The sequence below is a fragment of the Lissotriton vulgaris genome, chromosome 1_1 (genome assembly GCF_964263255.1).
Source record: "Lissotriton vulgaris chromosome 1_1, aLisVul1.2, whole genome shotgun sequence".
NCBI lineage: Eukaryota > Metazoa > Chordata > Amphibia > Caudata > Salamandridae > Lissotriton > Lissotriton vulgaris.
In genome coordinates this window covers 1,120,935,828-1,120,950,263 of record NC_141685.1, presented here as the reverse complement: position 1 = coordinate 1,120,950,263, position 14,436 = coordinate 1,120,935,828, and the positions used below count along the sequence as shown (strand labels likewise).

The window sequence follows — 14,436 nt, the reverse complement described above, 5'->3', positions numbered from 1 at the left end:
CGGACGAGTGGTAATGTGGTGACGGGGAGCAATAATAAAGGCAACACAACTTTATTTGTTTCTACCATACGCTTAACGCCGTGAAATGTTTGCATACTGCCTTGTGAGTGGCCCATAGACGTGTCGATCGAGTGATGTCACATTTATATTTTCTGTGCAGCGTGTGAACATTGACATAGGCAGTGCTCCGCTTGAATGCGCCCTCGCTGTCCTCCCTGACAGCAGTTGTCTGTTCAGTAAGTGCGGAGAACAAGGGGCGGCTCGGGTTTTTGCTGCCCATAGAGACCCAGGACACCTCGCTGTGCTGCGCTGTAGCAGGGCGGTGCAGGTTTCCTCTCACTGGTAATACCTTGCCATGGATGCTGAGAGGGGCGTCACCAGCGCTATAACTTGGCTTGACAAAGTTTTTAAGGTTTGGAACCAGAAGCACTGACCGCAGGACCATCTGTGAGACCAGCCTGCTCCACTCAGCGCTGGGAAGTCTGAAGGGAGAAGCAATGTAATAAGCCGTCTGCCGGGAAAAGCAATGAAATAAGCACTGTGTGTTTGTGCGTTAGAAAAATACAACAAGGTGCTAGGGTAAAAAGAATACACTCAGAAATCATAATGAGGGCTTCAGTGGCCACCGGGGTCTTTGTGCTGTCTCTCACAGCCATACCAGCCACCTACCTGTTCAACATTGCGGCTGCAACCAGCAGGTGAGGTGGAGAGCTGCCTTGCGTGGCTATCAGGGTGCGAGGGATACAGGCACGCGCCACAACACAGCTGTGCAGCTTATCTAGGCAGATCTCGGACTCTGGCTTTTGGGGGTTGAATGGTTGTCTAGCTGCCTTTAGGAATGCACCTCTGTTCATTCCTAGGCTGTTCTAGGCTCACCGAAGTGTTACGGTGTAGAACATTGTAGCGCCGAATTGGCTTCCTTTGCCATTTTAAGCATCTGCGACGTGTTCCTGCAGCAGGATGTGTGCAGCAAGCAGCCAGCAGCACACAGGACCGATATGATACATTGTGTACTTTGGAAAGAATTGTAGTTTAGGCATGCAGTTCACCGTAGTCTGCCAGGCAGTGGTATCACGAAAACAGATGCTGCTCGTTCCGCTGCTAATCGGGTTTCTCACCGAACGTCAATCTGATTGGCGCAGCTGGTACGTGTGTGTTGCAATATTTATATAAAATGGTCTCAACTCTTGGAATTAAATCTGTCATTTTCTGGAGTTCAAACATACTAGCCCTCATTTTTAAACCGTTTCTTTTACTTATTTTTAAGTTGTATACTATCATTTTCAACACTGTAATAAACTATCATGCTCTGGTTTAGTGTAACCTGTACAGTTATAAAATGTGTATTAATCCCTCAAAGATTCGAAAACAGTACGGGGACACAAGAACCCTAATGCAGTAGTCACTGCTGCATACCACGACCACATTATTATTTGTAATGTCGAAGCAACCCTTACTACAATGCCCTCCCTTTTCCACTCTTTGTTTCTCTGGCTATTTAAACTACTTCATATGTACGGTGACCAGACTTTTAAAAACGATATCGGAAAATTCTGCAAGTATATAAATAGGGCTACACATTCACATAAACAGAAGAGCTTAATCAACCATCTTCACTAACATTGTGAGGTACTATGGGGAATCATGTGCAACGTTTAGCCACTGTGCCATCTGTTAACTGAATCACCGTGTGTGGCGGCTCTGGGTGGGTGTGTGTGGCGCCTCTGGGTGGGTGTGTGTGGCGCCTCTGGGTGGGTGTGTGTGGCGGCTCTGGGTGGGTGTGTGTGGCGGCTCTGGGTGGGTGTGTGGCGGCTCTGGGTGGGTGTGTGTAGCGGCTCTGGGTGGGGGTGTGTGGCGGCTCTGGGTGGGTGTGTGTGGCGGCTCTGGGGGGGGTGTGTGTGTGGCGGCTCTGGGGGGGGTGTGTGGCGGCTCTGGGGGGGTGTGTGTGGCGGCTCTGGGGGGGGTGTGTGGCGGCTATGGGGGGGGGGTGTGTGTGGCTGGCTCTGGGTGGGTGTGTGGTAGTAATTGCTGTCTGCTGAGCTTTTCCATAGGGTACAATAGGTCTCACATTTTCGAGAGATTAAGCTAATGGCAATGTAAATGACTATGCATTTATTTATCTGTTTTCAAAACCAACACATAAATACAAATTTTGTCATTTACAATGCCAATAGCTCTAACTTTTCCAAAGGAGAAACCATTGCATTGTAAATGCTTGTTTTAATATGTGTTGGCTTTGAAAATATATAAATTAATAGCATCATTATTCACAAAGCCAATAGCTTACACTTTCCTAATGCGAGTCCTATTGGCTATGGTGGCTATGATGTGGTGGTGTCCCCCAGAGTGATGTGGTGGTGTCCCTGAGTGATGTGGTGGTGTCCCTGAGTGATGTGGTGGTGTCCTTGAGTGATGTGGTGGTGTCCCCCAGAGTGATGTGGTGGTGTCTCTGAGTGATGTGGTGGTGTCCCTGAGTGATGTGGTGGTGTCCCCGAGTGATGTGGCGGTGTCCCAGAGTGATGTGGCAGTGTCCCAGAGTGATGTGGTGGTGTCCCCGAGTGGTGTGGTGGTGTCCCCGAGTGGTGTGGTGGTGTCCCCAAATGATGTGGTGGTGTCCCTGAGAGATGTGTTGGCTTTGAAAATATATAAATTAATAGCATCATTATTCACAAAGCCAATAGCTTACACTTTCCTAATGCGAGTCCTATTGGCTATGGTGGCTATGATGTGGTGGTGTCCCCCAGAGTGATGTGGTGGTGTCCCTGAGTGATGTGGTGGTGTCCCTGAGTGATGTGGTGGTGTCCCCGAGTGATGTGGTGGTGTCCCCCAGAGTGATGTGGTGGTGTCCCCCAGAGTGATGTGGAGGTGTCCCTGAGAGATGTGGTGGTGTCCCTGAGTGATGTCGTGGTGTCCCTGAGTGATGTGGTGGTGTCCCCGAGTGATGTGGCGGTGTCCCAGAGTGATGTGGAGGTGTCCCTGAGAGATGTGGTGGTGTCCCTGAGTGATGTGGTGGTGTCCCTGAGTGATGTGGTGGTGTCTCTGAGTGATGTGGAGGTGTCCCTGAGTGATGTGGTGGTGTCCCTGAGTGATGTGGTGGTGTCCCCGAGTGATGTGGTGGTGTTCCTGAGTGATGTGGTGGTGTCCCCCAGAGTGATGTGGTTGTGTTCCCGAGTGATGTGGTGGTGTCTCTGAGTGATGTGGTGGTGTCCCCGAGTGATGTGGCGGTGTCCCAGAGTGGTGTGGCAGTGTCCCATAGTGATGTGGTGGTGTCCCCGAGTGGTGTGGTGGTGTCCCCAAATGATGTGGTGGTGTCCCTGAGAGATGTGGTGGTGTCCCTGAGTGATGTGGTGGTGTTCCTGAGTGATGTGGTGGTGTCCCGAGTGATGTGGTGGTGTCCCCGAGAGATGTGGTGGTGCCCCTGAGTGATGTGGTGGTATCCCTGAGTGATGTGGTGGTATCCCCGAGTGATGTGGTGGTGTTCCTGAGTGATGTGGTGGTGTTCCTGAGTGATGTGGTGTTGTCCCGGTGATGTGGTGGTGTCCCCGAGTGGTGTGGTGGTGTCCCTGAGTGATGTGGTGGTGTCCCTGAGTGAAGTGGTGGTGTCCCTGAGTGATGTGGTGATGTCCCAGAGTGATGTGGTGGTGTCCCCGAGTGATGTGGTGGTGTCCCTGAGTGATGTGGTGGTGTCCCCGAGTGCCACCCATTTTTTAAAAACAAATACATTGGCAGTCAGTTTATACGCATGAACTTGCGGATTATCTTGCCCAAAGAGCACTGAAGAGAGTGCAAAACCAATGTGGCGACGGTCAGATCTTCGCATTACCAAATTAACACACACTGTAAATAATAAAAGCTTTAGTAATGCAAGTATTTGTTTGGTGTGTACTTGTTTGTGTATTTTTTGCAAATTACTGTTTTTAATTTTTTTTATTGAAATTGTACAAATTGCTTGGGGGTCCCCGGCTTCCAGTAGTGATTCAGTGGGGGTCCTCAGGAGTCAAAAGTTTGGGAACCACTGTGTTAGAACATTATGCTTTATAAGGGTGACGTGTGCTGCAAGAAAGTGTACACCTCATTATAAGCTTAGTACTCAATTGTCCATGAATACTTGGCACATTTTAAGAGTGTCCATTAAAGTAGTCAAGCAAAAAACATTTGGGAATGGAAATGCCATTTGTAGACCTAAATCAGCCAGAACAATATCATTACATTGAGGCCAAATACCACAACATCCAACGATAAAGCCATGAAATTTAACAGTGTTACATTTTGTGAGATCTTTGATTTGCTGTGACAGATCCTGATAGTATTTCACTTTACTCTCAAACGCTAATTCAAGGGAATTCTGAGAATTTTCATAACAAATTGAAACATCAATCACTACAGCTGTACCATTTTTGGTAAACACTACATCTGGTTTTCGTAGTTCTCCTTGATTATTCTTAACATGAGGTATGCCATCCAACCACACGTTTTTGCTCTGTCAATGAGCAATTCCAGAATTTTGTTATGTCTTTTTATCCTAATGTCCTTAGTTTTAGGACATGCGCCCGAAATATGAGAAATTGTTTCACAAACATCATTACAATACCTACATGTAGCAAATGCACGATTTCTTCCCCTAGTGATGGTTTCTCTGGTATGTAAAACATTTGCTCTTAACATCAGCGCAGCTATGTACTGGTTTTCTTTTATTTTGTTATGCCTGCCGATCCAGAAGTTTGAGGTTGGATTACTTGCTAAGTATTTTATACCATCACCTTGGACAGAGAGATTTGCCCATTTCTCAAACTCTTCTTTTCTCCAATCATATGTTGCTAACAAATTCAAATCATAGCTCAGAAAGTTACTGTCTAAAATGTTAAGTTTGTGTGTTTTGATGATATACATTTTTTCATTCATATCTTCTCCTGCATACATGAATGAATAAGCTATGTACAGGTCTGGAGCTGCCCTGAGATACAATAAACTATACCTTAAGAGAGTCATAGTTACTCCCGCCGTTTACCCGCGCTTCATTGAATTTCTTCACTTTGACATTCAGAGCACTGGGCAGAAATCACATCGCATCAACACCCGCCTCGGGCCTTCACGATGCTTTGTTTTAATTAAACAGTCGGATTTCCCAGGTCTGCACCAGTTCTAAGTCTGCTGCTAAGCGCCGGCCAAGGCAGAACGCTGGCCCGTGCCCCCGGGGAGGGGGCACGGGGAGAGGTAACCATCGCAGCTGGGGTGATCCACAGGAAGGGCCCGGCTCGCGTCCAGAGTCACTGACGCCCCGGAGGGAGGCGCCTCTTCCAGCCACGGCGCGAGCCCAGCCCCACTTCGCGCCCCAGCCCAACCGACCTAGCCCTTAGAGCCAATCGTTATCCCGAAGTTATGGATCTGACTTGCCGACTTCCCTTACCTACATTGTTCCAACATGCCAGAGGCTGTTCACCTTGGAGACCTGCTGCCGATATGGTTACAGCCCGGTGCGAGATTTACACCATCTCCCCCGGATTTTCAAGGACCAGCGAGAGCTCACCGGATGCCGCCAAACCGCGACGCTTTCCAAGGCTCGGGCCCCTCTCTCGGGGCGAACCCATTCTAGGGCGCCCTGCCCTTCACAAAGAAAAGAGACCTCTCCCCGGGGCTCCCGCCAGCTTCTCAGGGATCATTTGCGTTACCGCACTGGACGCCGCGAGGGCGCCCGTCTCCGCCACTCCGGTTTCGGGGATCTGAACCCGACTCCCTTTCGATCGGCCGAGGGCAACGGAGGCCAACGCCCGTCCCTTCCGAACGGCGCTCGCCCATCTCTTAGGACCGACTGACCCCTGTTCAACTGCTGTTCACATGGAACCCTTCTCCACTTCCGCCTTCAAAGTTCTCGTTTGAATATTTGCTACTACCACCAAGATCTGCACCTGCGGTGGCTCCACCTGGGCCCTCGCCCCGGGCTTCCGTGCGCACCGCAGCGGCTCTCCTACTCATCGCAGCTTAGCCCCCGCAGCTCTCAGCGCCGGCGATGGCCGGGTATGGGCCCAACATTCCAGAACCATCCATTTTCAGGGCTAGTTGATTCGGCAGGTGAGTTGTTACACACGCCTTAGCGGATTCCGACTTCCATGGCCACAGCCCTGCTGTCTATATCAACCAACACCTTTTCTGGGGTCTGATGAGCGTCAGGCCCCTTAACCCGGCGTTCGGTTCATCCCGTAGCGCCAGTTCTGCTTACCAAAAGTGGCCCACTAGGCACTCGCATTCCATGCCCGGCTCCACGCCAGCGAGCCAGGCTTCTTACCCATTTAAAGTTTGAGAATAGGTTGAGATCGATTTGGCCCCAAGACCTCTAATCATTCACTTTACCAGATAAAACTGGGGGCTTCGTGTGCCAGCTTTCCTGAGGGAAACTTCGGAGGGAACCAGCTACTAGATGGTTTGATTAGTCTTTCGCCCCTATACCCAGATGGGACGACCAATTTGCACGTCAGGACCGCTACGGACCTCCACCAGAGTTTCCTCTGGCTTCGCCGTGCCCAGGCATAGTTCACCATCTTTCGGGTCCTATGACGCACGCTCATGCTCCACCTCCCCGACGTAGTAGGCGAGACGGGCCAGTGGTGAGCCCGCCACTGGAAGCACGGCAGGATCCCACCTCAGCCGGCTCTGAGGTCGTAGTGGGAAGAATGACGCCAGAGCGTCAAAGGGAATTGCCGGGGAAGGCCAGGCCCCCCTGCCAGAGCAGGGGGCCTGGCGTCCCAGCAGCGCACGCCCTCTTTCCCGGAATCACATCTAGAAGGGTTTCGCCCTCCCCGGGAAGCCAGCCGCAAAGGTGGGCGCCCAAGTTGCGTGCACGAGGGCAGCCGGTGGGACACCACAGACAGCCTCGCGAGGCACACAGCCAGGTGCCCCGGGACGGGTCCCGGGGCAAACCGGTCACCAGGCCCCTTTTTCAGGGGCCAGGCACGCCAGCGGCGTACCTCCGCAGCAGGACCCGGCGAGTGACCTTGCCACGGGCGATCGGGGGGTCTCACCTTGTGGGGGGACGAAGGTGAAGCGGAGCTAACCCTGCAACAGCCCCAGCCGCGTCCCCGGGAAGCCCCAGGGCGAGTGACGATCGAGCGACCCTCAGACAGGCGTAGCCTCGGGAGGAACCTGGGGCCGCAAGGTGCGTTCGAAGTGTCGACGATCAATGTGTCCTGCAATTCACACTAATTCTCGCAGCTAGTTGTGTTCTTCATCAACACGCAAGCCAAGTGACCCACCGCCAAGAGTCATGGGCAACTTTTTGAAAACGTTCACCTACCTGCAGGCGAAGGAGAGGTGGGAGGAAGTCGACGCCGTCCGTCCTCCGCCTGCGCGGCAATACAGCCCTAGTGCCCCGTTCAAGGCTTCCCCTCTGGGAGTCAGACGGCACCGTTGGGAGAAAAAAACATTGCCAGGCGCTCGGCCTGGAATTCCCCCCCCACCCACAGGCTAGGATGGGGGCTCCCAGTGCAACTGGAGCAGGCAGCCCCGCAGGCGCCGGGGAGGGACCGCACGAGTCTTCAAACCCCTCAGCCCAGCTGCATGGGGACCGGGTCAAACCGGGTACCTGCCAACGACAGAGGGTCGCTCCACCTGCATGTCAGCCGTCTGTCGCCAGGCGGTCCAGAGCCATGCCAGCAGGCTGGCAATTGCAAAAACCACAGTTGATGGACAGAATGGAGAACAATGTCATACATTCACCCCAGTACAGAGATCTGGGCCTAAATCCATCGTTTTTTTGCACTCCACACCACTCCAGTTCAGACATGGCCATATGCAAATCAGTCTGACCCTGTGCCTCATGGGAACAGTCCAGCCCGAACTGCCAAGCCATGCCTTCCCTGGACCGGAAACAAGCTTCCGAGGACCGGTTTCTGGCATTCCAGCCGTCTTCAGCCCGGCTTGCTTGAATCCAGTGAGGTGGAGAGCATGGGACTCGCGTCTGACCATACCCATCCCACTCGGGGTGACAAATGCAAAAACCACAGTTGATGGACAGAATGCAGAACAATGTCATACATTCACCCCAGTACAGAGATCTGGGCCTAAATCCATCGTTTTTTTGCACTCCACACCACCCCAGTTCAGACATGGCCATATGCAAATCAGTCTGACCCTGTGCCTCGTGGGAACAGTCCAGCCCGAACTGCCAAGCCATTCCTTCCCTGGACCGGAAACAAGCTTCCGAGGACCGGTTTCTGGCATTCCAGCCGCCTTCAGCCCGACTTGCTTTAATCCAGTGGTGTGGAGAGCATGGGACTCACGTCTGACCATACCCATCCCACTCGGGGTAACAAATGCAAAAACCACAGTTGATGGACAATTTGCCCACCACCATCCTCGCCTGGGTCGGAGGCGCCGGTAGGGAAGAGCCAGGTGGCTCCCCATCCCACACGCCTCCCACTGAGAGGAGCCAAAGATCCCCTCACAGGCCCTTGGCCCCTTCTCTTCCCGGCCGCCCTGCCGCGTGAGAAAGACCACTCCCTGGTAGCCTGGAACCCAGTCGGGCTGGACCAGGAATCGGGTGTGGGAGGGTCCAGCTGGCGCCAGGGCCTTTCAAGGGAGGGGTGGTACCAGCCCGGGGATGCACTGCCATTCGGTTTCCCCCCACCCAAGGGTATGTCGTGCCGGGTGAACTTGGGTTCCGTGGGCTGCCCCCCATCCGCAGTCCCTCACTCGTCGGTCAGGCCGTCCCCAGAGGGAAGAGACCCTCCGAAGTCCCGGTCCTCACTTAAGCACCCCATGTGGCTGCAGACCGCTCTGCCAGCCGGGGCGCGCCAGGGCAGGGCCGGGCCTTGTGCCTACGGTGCGTGCTTTCAGGAGGCAGCTGAGGGCTTCAGGCTGGCACCATCGGTCACTCGGGCCGCTCCGCCGTTAATGATCCTTCCGCAGGTTCACACACGGAAACCTTGTTACGACTTTTACTTCCTCTAGATCAGGGTTCTTCAAACTGTGGGGCACGCCCCCCTGAGGGGGCACAGCACCATCCCAGGGGGGGCGCGCGCTCCACTCCGATCTTCCCTTTGTGCCCGTTCCTTTGTCTGGGTGATTCTCCCAGGAGGGGGCCAATTCATGGAGTCGACAGCTTCGGCTGCAGTGCAGGCAAGGAGTCTCCTCTGCTAAAAACGAAAGCAAACAAACAGACACGCTTTCAGCTTTAGCAGAGGAGACCCCTTGCCTCCCACTGCAGCAGAAGCTGTCGACTCCGTGAATTGGCCCCCTCCTGGGAGAGTTAGCTCTTCCCAGAAGGGAGAGAAGGTTTCTGTAGAGTGTTTGAGGCACGGGCGGGGTGGGCTCTGGCCCAGGGCCCCAGCCTTTCAAGGGGGGTGGGAGTGAGGGGGGGGCGGGAGTCCTTCAGTTATTTTGGGAAGGGAGGGAGAGGTTGCAATCCGGGTTTGGGCCATGAATCAGGACGATGGGCTCTGGTCTGCGGTCATCAACTCATGAGGATCTTTGTGTGGGGCACCGAAGTGTCTGTGTTCAGGGATGTTGGTCTGCAGATTCGAATTTGAAGCATCAAATGTGTGAGGGATGTCGGGTGGAGCCGGCCACCAGACGTCCGTTATGTTGCCATGTGAGTGAATAGATATATGGGTGGAGTGGTGGATGTATGGGTGGAGTGATGGGTGGAATGGTGGATGTGTGGGTGACATGGTGGATGTATGGGTGGGGGGGTGGATGGATGAGTGAGGGGGTGGATGGATGGGTGAAGGGGTGGATGGATGGTGGGAGAGAGGATGGATGCATGAGTGGAGGGATGGATGGGAGTGGATGGACGTGTGTATGGTTGGAAGGGTAGATGGATGGGTGGAGGGATGGATGGATCAGTGAAAAGGTGGATGGATCGATGGGGGGGTGGATGGTGGACGAGTCGGTGGGTGGATGGATGAGAGAGGTGATGGATGGATGGATGGATGGATTGATGTATTGATGGGTGAAGGGGTGAATGAATGGATGGATGGATGAGTGAAGGGGTGTATGTGGGGATGGATGGGTGATTAAGGAGGGTGGATGGACGGGGGATGGATGGAGGAGTGAAGGGGTGGGTGAGAGGTCAATGGATGGATTCATGAGAGGATGAGTGGATGGATGAGTGGGTGGATGGGTGACGGTGGATGGAGGGATGAGTGGCTGGGTGAGGGGGGAATGGAGAGAGAGGGGGAGGATGGATGGATGGATGCATGGATGAGTGAGGACATGGATGAATGATTGGCAGAGTGGATGGGCAGGTGTGTGCATGGATGGGTGAGGAGAGGAGCATGGAGATGGATGGGTCAGAGTGCATGCATGAGTGGGGGGAGGGTGGAGAGCGGAAGGGATGAATGGGTGGGTGGGTGGATGGATGAGTGGGGGTTGAGTGGGTGGACGGATGAGTGACTGGGTGGATGGATGAGTGGGCGGGGGGATGGCTGGATGGGTGAGAGGGTGGGTGGTTGGATGGATGAGTGAGTGGATGGATGGGTGGAGGAGTGGATGGATGGGTGGAAGAGTGGATGGATGAATGGAGGAGTGGATGGATGAGTGGGAGGATAGCTTGGGTGAAAGGGTGAGTGGTTGTATGGATGAGTGGGTGGATGGATGGGTGGAAGAGTGGATGGATTGGTGAGGGGATGGATTGGGTGAAGGGATGGATGGATGATGGATGGATGGGTGAGGGGGTGGATGGGTGAGATGATGGATGGAGGGATGGATGGTGGATGGGTTTGCAAGTGGTTGAAGGGGTTTGGATGTGGATGGGGCACAGATGGAGGGACGGAATGAATGGTGGGGGAGTTGGTGGATGACAAGGTGTACATGATGGATGGGGAGGGTTGTGATGACTTCCTTTGCCTTGGAGGATTGTGTTTTGAGCTGTGTGGTACGCCTCTGTCGTTTCGCCACACCCACTCACAGGCCTGCAGTTTGCTAGGCACTCTTGTTGTGTTGAGCATTGTTTGCCGGATATGGCCCGTGGTGTGCGCGTTGCAGTCGATCATGTGGTGTGCCGGATTCCCGAGGTTTTGGTCGGGTGGTGGGGGGGCCCAACATCTGGGGGAATTCAGCTGGGGGGGCTCATTCTGGAAAAGTTTGAATACCTCTGCTCTAGATAGTCAAGTTTGATCGTCTTCTCGGCGCCCTGCCAGGGCCGTTGCCGACCCCGGCGGGGCCGATCTGAGGACCTCACTAAACCATCCAATGGGTAGTAGCGACGGGCGGTGTGTACAAAGGGCAGGGACTTAATCAACGTGAGCTTATGACCCGCACTTACTGGGAATTCCTCGTTCATGGGAAATAATTGCAATCCCCAATCCCTATCATGAACGGGGTTCAGCGGGTTACCCGCACCTGTCGGCGAAGGGTAGACACACGCTGATCCGTTCAGTGTAGTGCTCGTGCAGCCCCGGACATCTAAGGGCATCACAGACCTGTTATTGCTCGATCTCATGTGGCTGAACGCCACTTGTCCCTCTAAGAAGTTGGATGCTGACCGCTGGAGGTCGTGTAACTAGTTAGGATGGAAGAGTCTCGTTCGTTATTGGAATTAACCAGACAAATCGCTCCACCAACTAAGAACGGACATGTACCACCACCCACAGGATCGAGAAAGAGCTATCAATCTGTCAATCCTTTCTGTGTACGGGCCGGGTGAAGTTTACGGTGTTGAGTGAAATTAAGCCGCAGGCTTCACTCCTGGTGGTGCCCTTCCGTCAATTCCTTTACGTTTCAGCTTTGCAACCATACTCCGGCCAGAACACAAAGACTTTGGTTTCCCGGAAGCTGCTTGGCGGGTCATGGGAATAACGCCGCCGGATCGCTAGTCGGCATCGTTTATGGTCGGAACTACGACGGTATCTGATTAATGAAAACATTCTTGGCAAATGCTTTCGCTTTGGTTCGTCTTGCGGCGGACCAAGAATTTCACCTCTAGCAGCACAATACGAATGCCCCCGGCCATCCCTCTTAATCATGGCCCCAGTTCCGAAATCCAACAAAATAGAACCGGAGTCCTATTCCATTATTCCTAGCTGAAGTATTCAGGCGACCAGCCTGCTTTGAACACTCTAATTTTCTCAAAGTAAACGCGTCGGACCCCCAGGACACTCAGTCAAGAGATCAAGGGGGCGCCGAGAGGCAGGGGCTGAGACAGGCAGTAGCTCGCCTCGCGGCGGACTGCCAGCTCGATCCCAAGATCCAACTACAAGCTTTTTTAACTGCAGCAACTTTAATATACGCTATTGGAGCTGGAATTACCGCAGCTGCTGGCACCAGACTTGCCCTCCAATGGATCCTCGTTAAAGGATTTAAAGTGTACTCATTCCAATTACAGGGCCTCAAAAGAGTCCTGTATTGTTATTTTTCGTCACTACCTCCTCGAGTCGGGAGTGGGTAATTTGCGCGCCTGCTGCCTTCCTTGGATATGGTAGCCGTTTCTCAGGCTCCCTCTCCGGAATCGAACCCTGATTCCTGTTACCCGTGGTCATCATGGTAGGCACAGAAAGTACCATCGAAAGTTGATAGGGCAGTTTTAGAAATGGCGATTTCCGGTTGGCTAAGGCTTGCGCCAAAGCCAGGCAGAAATCACCACTCTAGTCAGGGCAAGGGAGTTACACACCAAAGATAACCCCTGCTCACCCTCTAGGTAACGTGACATGAGCAGTAACGCTTATCCCGGAGGCAATGTAGGTTAACACCTTCAATGCTACAGCAATTCTCCCTGGATGCTGAATCCCCTTGTTCATGACGAGCTCAGCTTGTCATAAGTACACGAGCACTGTGCTGCATGACGAGCTGAGCTCGTCATGAGCATGGAAGGGGTTAAGTATTTGCGCACGCACCCAGCAACAACACCCAAGGCCCACCACAAAGGAAACTCCACACAAGGTTATATATAAAAATAGCCTTTGTATTATACCAAACTCATTAGATAATAAACACACACTTTATAATGTGCCAGAGGCACGGCCAGAATATACAGGGGATTACATACATGGGACAGGGCCACATAGACCACTGTCAGGAATAAGCACTTTCAGAACTAGCACTTGGTCGAATTAGCACTTTGTAGGAATAACGCTTAGCACATAGCACATATAAAAACTGTAGCACCAAATAACAAATATAGCACACAACAAGTAATCACTGGTAAAACGTAAGTACTGAAGGAGAGTAGGGTCTGCTATCCTATGGTCACCCCAAATTTTTGCTTTTTGCTTCACTGGTTTATGACTTAATGTGGCTGTGGGCCTGCTAATCAGACCTACAGCCTGCTGTTCTCTCTCTAAATTACCACCAATGCACATTAGGTGCATTACGAATTGGAACTGGTTCACCTTATTGGCCCCTGTAACAGTGTACCCTAGGTACCGAGGGCATAGGTGTTTCCAAGGCCTACCAGGGGCTGCAGCATGTATTGTGCCACCCCTGGCCTGGCCTCCATATTTGACACAACTGGCTGATCACTCAGCTGGGGTAAGGTGGTGTAATCACCTCTTACTTTGGTATAGTATCCCTATATCTAACCTTAAACTGGACACATATGTTCCTATCAGCCACTCCTATGGAAGGCCTCATCAATCCTGGAGGTAGAGTGCTTGGAAATATGTGAGATGGTGCTCTAGCATGAGCTGAGCCTGTCTGCAGCTGTCGGGAACCACTCCCTTAGCTGTTCCGGGATATTGCCATACCATATACTCTTAAGTGCATTATAATCCTCGCGGTTATATGCTATCTTTGGTTTGGCTTTATCAAAACATGTCGAGTAAGGTGTCATACGATTTGGAATACTATCCCCTCGACAGTTCTGTCGACGGGGATAGCATTCCACCCTTCTAGAGGGACACGACATGTGTGTAGCCTTAACCCCGGTTAAAGTTAACCAGAGCCTCAGCATCACAAAATGGATGCTGCCACCACAGACACAAGTCTGACCTCCTGCTGCTGGGAGTCCTTCCAGCGAGGAAGGCTTGGACAAAGGGTTTCCTGCCTTGGGAGGTGCGAGCACCACCCCAGACAGGGTTTTGTGTATTGGGTAGGACAGGGCTGAATAGATTGAGACATGCCCGGGGCACACAAGGTGTCCCCGTGCATAAGCCAGTCCAAACCGGTCCTGGGACTTTCCAGACCCAGGGCTGGCGAGGAGCTGGACAAAGGAAAGGGGGTGTAACCGCCCCCTTCCTGGTCCCACCCAGAGGAGGGACCTAGTAGGTGATCCACCCCTCAGATTGGGAATAAGAGTGGGAGCAGTGCCATTGCACAGCAGATCATCCTGAAATCAACTTTAAACTAAGAAGACGACTGGACTTCGACATTCTGCTGCACAGAAGACTGAAGAGAATCTCCCTTGTGGCCTAGGAGTGGCCACCCTGTGAATACAGGTACCAACCAGCGAATCGACGTCTGCTTTGCCGCCGCCTCCCGCTGGAGCCCGAGCCCAGAGCCTGACAAGAC

At 52.9% G+C, this 14,436-nt stretch overlaps 1 non-coding gene and 1 pseudogene across 1 annotated transcript; both read right to left on the bottom strand.

Annotated features, from left to right (window-relative positions):
- Positions 1-7,104: 7,104 nt before the first annotated feature.
- Positions 7,105-7,258, bottom strand: LOC147748731 (5.8S ribosomal RNA). The gene has a single exon (XR_015300148.1). It is a non-coding gene; the product is annotated as a 5.8S ribosomal RNA (ribosomal RNA).
- Positions 7,259-11,055: 3,797 nt separating this feature from the next.
- LOC147748730 (18S ribosomal RNA) lies at positions 11,056-12,780 on the bottom strand (annotated as a pseudogene).
- Between the last annotated feature and the right edge of the window lie 1,656 nt (positions 12,781-14,436).